The following is an 8,276-nucleotide window of genomic DNA, read 5'->3' as shown; positions in this document are numbered from 1 at the left end:
AACAGTGTAACTCAGCTTCTCATCTGAAACATTTTGAACTAATTACATACTCAGTGTTTAGGAATTCACTTACTTTTTATAAATGACTCCAGATCGCAATTTAGGACACCCAGGGTTTTTTTCTTAAGGTTGCATTGCTCTCCTGGAGACAGAGTGGCCACTCTGGGTGCTGGCAGAGCTACGCCAAGGTCAGCACTGGCCTGGTCAGCCATGGCCAGACACGTGAGGCTTGGCCTCTGTTTTGCTGTGTTTATTTTCCAAAGTTGGAGCCCATGTTTCAGCTTAATCACCTGTTTGCATCTTTCTTCATGTCAGCCTGGGCTTGGAATATCCTGCCGCCAAAGGAATGTCCAAAAATGCATCTGCTAAAGGGATCCCTCAGTTTAAACAAAAGTCCCTTGCAGCAACCCGGCTGGTTATGCAGTGAACAAATACCTTTTGGTTGGAAGTGTGAGCCCGCTCTACATACAGCATTGCTACTTTTCCCCCCTTTTAGTTGTCTTGTTTTTCTATCGCATTAGCGGACATTTATTGAGTTTCTCTGGTGTATTCAGCAGGAACAGGGAGCAGTTCCTCTCTTCAGAGGTCAGTAGCTTCCTGGGGGAGATGGAGAAGGTCCAGTGAATCATGGCTTCGTGGTGTACTGAGGGGAAGGTATGACTGTTCTCTGCAAGCGTCCCGCCGTTAGAGCACTAACTAATCTCAGTGTGAAACGGCTTCTCCGTGTCTGCCGGTTCGAACTGTAGGTTCCTCCAGGGCACAAAGCCTACGTTATTTCTGTCTGTTCTGCGCAGTTAAGAGCATTGTGCTTGGCTTGTAGGCTTTCGATAAATGTTTGTGGGAAGAATTAATGCAGGGACTGGGGGACAGAAACAAGGCAGCGAATGTCCTTGAGTGGGAGGAGTTAATGAAGGCCTCCCAGAGGGATAAAACTATTTGGGTCTTGCAGGGTCAGTAGGAGTTTACTGGGAGGCACAGGGGAGATTCTCTACCGGCAAGTTGGTCGGGATTTCTGTAGTTAGCCCCTCAGAAATCATTCCTGTTCCCCAGATCTGTGATTAATGCCAACATCAGCGTTAAAAAGGGTGTTATGGTTTCCATAATGAGCTTTTAAAAAAAATTTTTTTTTGGCATGAGATTTCTCTTTTTAATAGGCTATTGTTGTTCTTTCTTTTTTTTCTGGAATGATTTGAAACAGTTCTATCAATTTAAAATGATGTCATGAGTGAAGTCATGAAAAAAATGGTTTTATTTAAGAGTGATTGAGACGAAGTATGTACAGCTGCAGTTACATCCCCAGGTGATAAACAGAAGTGGTATTAGGATGAGCAGATGAGCGGAAGGAAGGGAGGTTTGTTGTCTTAGTTTTCGCCTGCTGCCGCCACCGTTCGGGTCTAGGCTCCGTTGAGCCCAAGTTAGAGTGAACCGTGGCGTTGCTATTATTGACTTGTTTATAGGTACCAGCCTTAGAAATCCTATTTCTCACATATTTCGGTTGATACAGGCGTTTGTCCATTCTCTTTCCTCCAGTTAATTTACTTCAGACATTATTGTAGATGCTCATAAAATGTGGGCGCATGCTTATTCATTTGGTGAGTTTTAATTCATACGTGGTTCTTGGCCCCTTTTTTTGTATAATCTCCTGTTATTTTTGTTTTTGTCATTGGCTTTCAGTTCTAACATCCCTGATGGATCTAACGACTCAGAAAGCCTATGAACATGTGCTTCCGCGGGTCGGAAGTTGGGAGGACTCTTCACTCCTTCGGTACCAGGGTGTACTGGCCGGAGGCGTGAGAAAGGGTCACTTGGCTTCTCCTTATCTAATACGTGAAGATAGTTTTAAGAGGCGCGTTTTGGTTGGTAGGAGAGGGGGAAGTGAGGGTTATGTTCTCATCCAGCCCTTGCTGGGGGTGGTACCCAGCGGTAATCTGTTGGCGCTGTGAGCATCAGGTCCAGGGTTTTGCGTGTGGTCGTGAGCTGATTTCCATCAACACCCAGGGCCTCCCCCTTCATTCAGTAGACTGACTGTCTTTGGGTACCAGTGGGATACAGATTCCTTTGAGTGGATGTCCATTTATTTGAGACGGTTGTCAAAAGGAATCTCGTGTCCTCCCAGCCCCACGCCCTCTGTGCCTGTCATGGCAAGGGCTTCTTTAAGCTGTCCTGCTGACTGTCAGTCACTCGAGAACTGCCTCCACAAACAGTGCCACGAGCTGTTCTGATGCAGCCCATGCCACCTCTAGTTCGGACGCCAGATCAGACTTACTCAGGTGCCACCTCTTCAGTTGATGGGGGTACGGGACGGTGGATGTTTATCCAGTTTGTACACCCTTCCCGCTCCAATTAGCAAGGGCTTTAAAATGATAGAAAAACCGCATGGTCTGTAAAATACCAAAGTATAAGAAACAGGATTTTGGATTTAGGGGTGCGTATTTATAACTTGCTTTCCTGTGACTCAAGTCCTGCTGCCTCAGAACCTGGCATAGTTACTTGTGGCATGGTGGACCCGAGCTAGGCTGGTCCTTTGGGGCCACATGGCTCATTGGTGGCTCCTTGGATCTTATTGTCTTGCTTATTTTAGTTCTCGAAGTCGAATCCCAACAGCCTGAAGAGGAGATGCCTAATCTGCTTTCCTGATGGAAGAATGTGGAAGCCAAGATCATTGAAGACACTGGGGATTTTTAATTTGAAAGGGAAGCCTGAGAGCACGTAGACATACGAAGGACCCGGTGGTCAGTACCAGTACACAGGGGAAGGGGTTTGGGCTTGATTAGGAAGTCCCTGCTCACAGGCCGAGCCGTCACACTTTGTTTGGAGTAGCCTGCCTCCTTGGTGGCGAGTTTCTTGTCACTAGAGGCTGGCTGTCAAGCAAGGCTAGCTGGGAAGTTTGGGAGGTGTGGTGTTTGTCATGCAGAGGCTCAGAATCGAGGGTCTTAAGGGCCTGTTCTCATTTTTAAGTCCTAGAGTTCTCTGAGGATCTAGAACTTTGATGATTTTTGCGCCGGGTCTTCTGTCAGCATGTGGCTTTCTCCCAAACTCAAGGGAAGGGAGATGTTTTTGTAATTTCTTTGGCTGGTCCTCCTGCCCCTCTTCCGCTTGTGACTCCTGCTTTATTTTGCTGACTAATCCGAGACTTATTAAGAGTTCTACCTGCCAGGTTGAAACCATCTCCCCTGCCCCCACAAAGCTAGTGTTGGGCCATCGAGCCCTGCGTGATACCGATGCCATTTGTCCCCCTGGCATCAAGGTGTCCGAGAGTGACCTTAATCTGATTCTCTCTCAGCCTTTGCTTCTCTCTTGCTTTCTCTTAGTGCTTTGCGTATTATGGCGATGGCGGCAGGAAAGAGCATGCTTCTGTTTCTTGTGGGGGACTTAAGTCGCCACGTGCAGTGGGGTTCGTCTTGGCTGCAGCAGTCAGGCTGGCAAGGCGCCGGAGGAGTCCCCGAACCTCCCTGAGTGGCATCTGCCTCCTTCCTTTCACCGTTGCCGATTCTCCGGAAGGCGGGCTGTGACTGTGAACGCTGCCGCTCAGCTCTGCAGCCTGCCAGCATGGCCACACTGCCCTGCGTGACCCTGCTCATCCCTTCCTCCTGGAGGGCCGGCGGCCAGAGCACGTGCCTGAAGGACGACCCCACCTGTCGCGAACGGTGACTGGCGCCCCGCGGGGTGGGTCACTTGCAGCCTTCAGAGCGATAAGCATCGGTAGGGTGTATGTGTCGTTCGTTCAGAGAAGTGAGCACAGTAGAGGTCACGGGCGACATTCCTGTCATCGTTAGATATTTAGATTTTCTAATAGTGGTACAGGTGGCATCGGGCCTGTGTCAGTCTCAAGACAGCGTTTGACGCCCTTGTATGTAAAGTACAGTGGTCCCCCCGATCCACCGGGACTGGTTCCAAGACCCTCAGCGGATGCCTGAGATCGCAGGTAGCACCGAATCCTGTGGGTGCTGTGTTTTCCTGCACGTGCACACCCGCCTTAACGTTAGGTTTATAACTTAGGCAGGGAAGAGATTCCAGCACGTCCCAGGCTGGCACGAGACCCCCAGGCTATGCAGACCGCCAGGCAGTTTGAAAGGCAGGAATCGTTTACGCGTGGAGCTCTCCGTTTTATATTTTCGGGCCATGGTTGACCGCTGGTAGCCGAAACCAGGGCAAGCGAAACCGTGGGTGGGACCACTGTGCTCCTGCCTGAGATAAAAGCACTGTGACCTGCCCGTTTAAGGCTGTCACAGGACTTGTTCCTTATTGCTGCCGAGAAGTTACCCTGTGACAGGCACTGCAGGTTTACACCCCAGAGGCCAGAGGGCGGGGCACTGGCCTCATGGCCAGACCTCCTCGTAGGGACCGGCCCCCTAAGACTGAAGAGTGGGAGTTGACTATTTACTCACGTAAGGTCGGGGAAATCTGCTTCGTCAGTGGAAAGGGGCTCAAATGTTGAAGACACTGGGCAGCTCTGAGCAGGATTTGGGGCTGCGCGGTGTCTGTGGCTGAGGCGCCGGGCCTGAGCCCACTGGGGGTCGAGCGTGAACGCCGGTGTCGAGGGGTCAGGGCCCAGCAGCCCCCTCTGGTGGCCCCACCCTCGGGAGTGCCTCTGGGCCTGTCCCTTTGGACCTGGCTTGGTAATAGGACGTGTGACCTTTCCTCCTCCCCCCATGCCTGTTCTGCGGCTCTCTCTGGGCCAGTGGAAGGGGACCCAGGTGGCCTCTTGAAGTCGTGCAGAGGGGCACCGAGCGTGGAAGGCTGCCTCCCTTGGTCTTGCAGGGCAGCAGGTGGCATGTTTTGGGCTGGACTGGACTCACGCAGTGCATCTTCCGGGAGCATCCTGGCACGTGTGCCCATCGCTCACACCTCACCTTGTCGGAACGTTTGTTCTGACTGTTCTTAGGCAGAGTGTCATCTTCAGGAAGAGTGCTGGGGGGCCCCAGAGGCTCTGCTCAGAATCACACCCCACCAGTTAGGGGGTCACCCTGGGCGCGCTTACCCATTGTGCACCTGGGCTGCCAGCAAGCCGGGGAGGGCAGTCAGGTGAGATGGCCATGCCCACGGCCGCAGCTCAGAATGCAGCCGGCTGGGCTGTTCCGACCTGTCGGCCAGTCAGTTCGGTCTCCTCTTTGATGAGTTTCGGTCGTTTTCCACTCATCACGACCCTTCCCCAGGTGCCTCCCCCAGGTAGGCAGCACCCACGGTCACATGGGCTTTGCCCACCTGTCCTTACATTAGGGTCTCAAGTGTGTGGCACAACGGCGAGTGTGGAGTGCCTCGAGGTATGACGTCGTTATCCTAATTTTTACATCAGCTGTTAGCGTTGGCCGGCACTTACTGGGCAGCGTGCCTGACTCTGGCGGGTCACTGACCCTTAAGAGTAGATTATTAATAGAGGAACTGGTTCAGAATTAGAGTATCGGTGAAACGCATTGTTTCCCACAGGTGACTGCATCCGGTCGCGTCCAGCAGAGGGTCTGATTCAGTCGCATGGTTTACACTGCGATGCTGCTGTTTTCATAAAGGCGGATAACGACACGGGCGCCGTGAAGGCCTTTCCAGCTGCTGGCAGAATCAGGCCGTCTCAGATCTTCCTTTCCAGGCCGGTCGCGAGCCCCTGCCCTGTGGCTGAGGAGGAGGCATTTTGAATAACCATCTCCTTCTGACTCTGACCCCTCACCATGAAAGGTCAGGTGGGTGGGGCTGGTAATGGCCTCCACTGGCTTCAGTTTCCCCGCGTCCAGCGAAGGGATGAACCCCAGCCGTAAAAGTGAGCATAATCCTCAACGCAAGAGTCTGGGCGTTCGCCGTCAAATAAAATTTGCTTTCCCGGGGCAGTTAATTTTCTAGGTGGCGGGAGACTTCTGTGGCATTTCCGTCTTTAAGGTCTTAAGACAGACATTGGTCCTCAGAAGGAGATTGCGTTCCCAGGTTCTGTCCGGCGATAGTTTCGGGTTCAGGGTTCAGCCTTACTGGGAGGCACGTGGGGACCAACACCTTTTATGCCCAGGGATTTTGTCCCCAGGCCGCCGGCCTCGAGACATGGCTTTGATTTGTAGTAAATGTGGATTTGGGGTGATAAGATGATGTGTGTATCTAATGTCACATCAGTCCAGAAAAGGTCACCCAACCCCGTAGAGGATTTTTATTATGAGTTTTTTTGAACCAAACTGATGACATACGCAGGGGAGCAAGATCTCAGATGCCCCCCAGAGTGGCAGCTTTGCAGCTGTTTTGACGCATCTGAGATTAAGGAGGGTCTGTGAGGGAGATGGCGTGGAGGCGGGGCAGGCCAGGCTGGGGTGGTTTACAGGGCAGCCAACGAGGGCGTCTGCTGTCTTGAGGCTGGTTCCTCAAAGACATGGGAACCAAGATGCCCAGAAACAGCGGACAGGGCTGCTTAAGGCGAAGATGACCTTCTACTAAGGAAGTTGTGTCTGGGCCTGCCCACCCACCGTGACCTGCTCGGTTAGGGGTTTGTGATCAGATCACCCTCTGAGGTCACTTTCCATAGAACCTTTTTTTTTTTTTTTTTCATCGACAAAATGCATTTCGGGTGAGTTTCCAAACTTAGATGTACCTGATGGCCATCAGTGATAATTTTATTACACGCGCAGATAAAATTGCATTATACCAGGTGACCGGTGTTTGAAACAAAGATGGTTCGTGTAGATGACCCATCAGCTTTCCATTTTGCCTGTTTCCAAAACAAACAGGGATGTTCTCGTCATTCCCGGGGCGTGGCCTGGGATTTATTAGGGACATTTGCAGACTCCGGCGAAGTCAGGACGATGTAAATCATTCAGCGTTTGCGGGAAAGGCACCCCCTTCTCGAGCTGAGGCTCCCTGCGGTTGGGCGCCGTGTCTGGATTTCTTCCCCTCTCCCGCTCCGCTCGGACCAGCAGGGCTGAGCTTTCCGTCTGACCTTCCGGGTCTGTAGACAGTCGGGATGTTTGTTCTTTGGGTGTCTGTCAGGTGCCTCCGTGTGCCCGTTGGAGTTGTGGGATGTATTTGTGGAGCGCTTGTCCTTCAGTCTCCCAGAGTCAGCAGAGGTCCCATCCGTTCATATTGCCAGCCCCTCTGCATCCAGCACACTTCTGGAACTTTCCGCCTCTCTCCTGCGGGTGCAGGCTGTCGTGAGAAAGGTCGGGTTCCGCCAGGCCAGACGCCGGGCTCCGCTGGAATGGGGTTGGTGGAGCATTTCCAGTTTCCGGGAGATACAGGGGTCCGGGTCCTCCCTTATGTAGGATCTTTGTCATGCTCACGTGCACAGTGGCTCATGCCTTTGTGACCAGCGCAAGGAGCTGCTGCTGCTTCCCGCCCGGGATCCGATCTTTATTTCAGGGGACAGCGTCCTCCAGGGAGCCCGGATGTGAGCCGCAGCCACTCATGGTGGACGGAGTGAGCTCTAGCCGGGAGATGGCTCGGGCCTGCCCCGCGGCCCGGTCCTCCAGCCAGCAAGCTGCTATTTGAGGAAAGGACATGATCGTGCCTATTTTTAGGCCGGGTCTCATTGCCGCGTCACAGAAAGGCGGTCACAGGAGCAGCAGCAGCCGCCACACCTAGGTGATGCTTGCCAGGCTGGGCGCCAGTGCAAGCCTGTGTCCATTCACTGGTTCCAGTGACAGCCATGTGCAGTGGATTATCGTCCCACTGATCAGTAGGATTAATTGGCTGCGTAGAGAGAGGTATCTAATAGAGATCTATAGACAGAGTGGCAGATTAAGAAATAAGCCAGGAGCTCCAAGGCCCACCGCAAACTGGCCGGTCGCAGGTGGAGCCTCCGCTCTCCCGCCCCGTCCCTCCCACAGTGATGGACGTCTGCACGGCTCCCCCTGCTTCATGGTTCCCCCCTCAGGGCACTTGCAGGCCCACGTCATCGGCATGGTCCCCTGCGTGCGCGTGCGCCGTGCATCTGGTCACACCCGTGGGGACCGGGCCGGCAGGGCTGAGGCCGTGCTGTCTGAGCAGACGGGCAGCGAGCTCACGTTTCGCACCCCGGCCTGGGCGTCTTGGAGCTGAGATGCCAGGCTGGGTATTTCGCTCTCCGGGTTGCATTGAGCACTCAAGGACACTTAGTGGCATCGACACTGTTTCCAAACATGCTTCTGCTGTTTGCTTTCCCCGGACTAATTTTATGTGATGGCAAATTTGTCTAATGGCTGCATACGTTTGATGAAAATAGCATTACAGTGAATGCATGGGCGACTGGAAGCCACTGGCTCCCGCTGCTTGCTCACTGGTTCCCATGCAGTGTTGACACATGTCCCCTCTCCCCAGTCACCGGTGGGTCC

At 53.0% G+C, this 8,276-nt stretch overlaps 1 protein-coding gene across 6 annotated transcripts in view; it reads left to right on the top strand.

The window, feature by feature from the left end:
- LOC105300245 (arf-GAP with GTPase, ANK repeat and PH domain-containing protein 1-like) overlaps positions 1–8,276 on the top strand; it is a 180,222-nt gene that overhangs the window by 38,220 nt on the left and 133,726 nt on the right. The window lies entirely within an intron of this gene.

This window comes from Pteropus vampyrus, unplaced genomic scaffold (genome assembly GCF_000151845.1).
Source record: "Pteropus vampyrus isolate Shadow unplaced genomic scaffold, Pvam_2.0 Scaffold204, whole genome shotgun sequence".
Classification (NCBI taxonomy): Eukaryota; Metazoa; Chordata; class Mammalia; order Chiroptera; family Pteropodidae; genus Pteropus; species Pteropus vampyrus.
The sequence above is the reverse complement of the archived record's forward strand: the minus strand, read 5'-3'. Positions and strand labels throughout refer to the sequence as shown.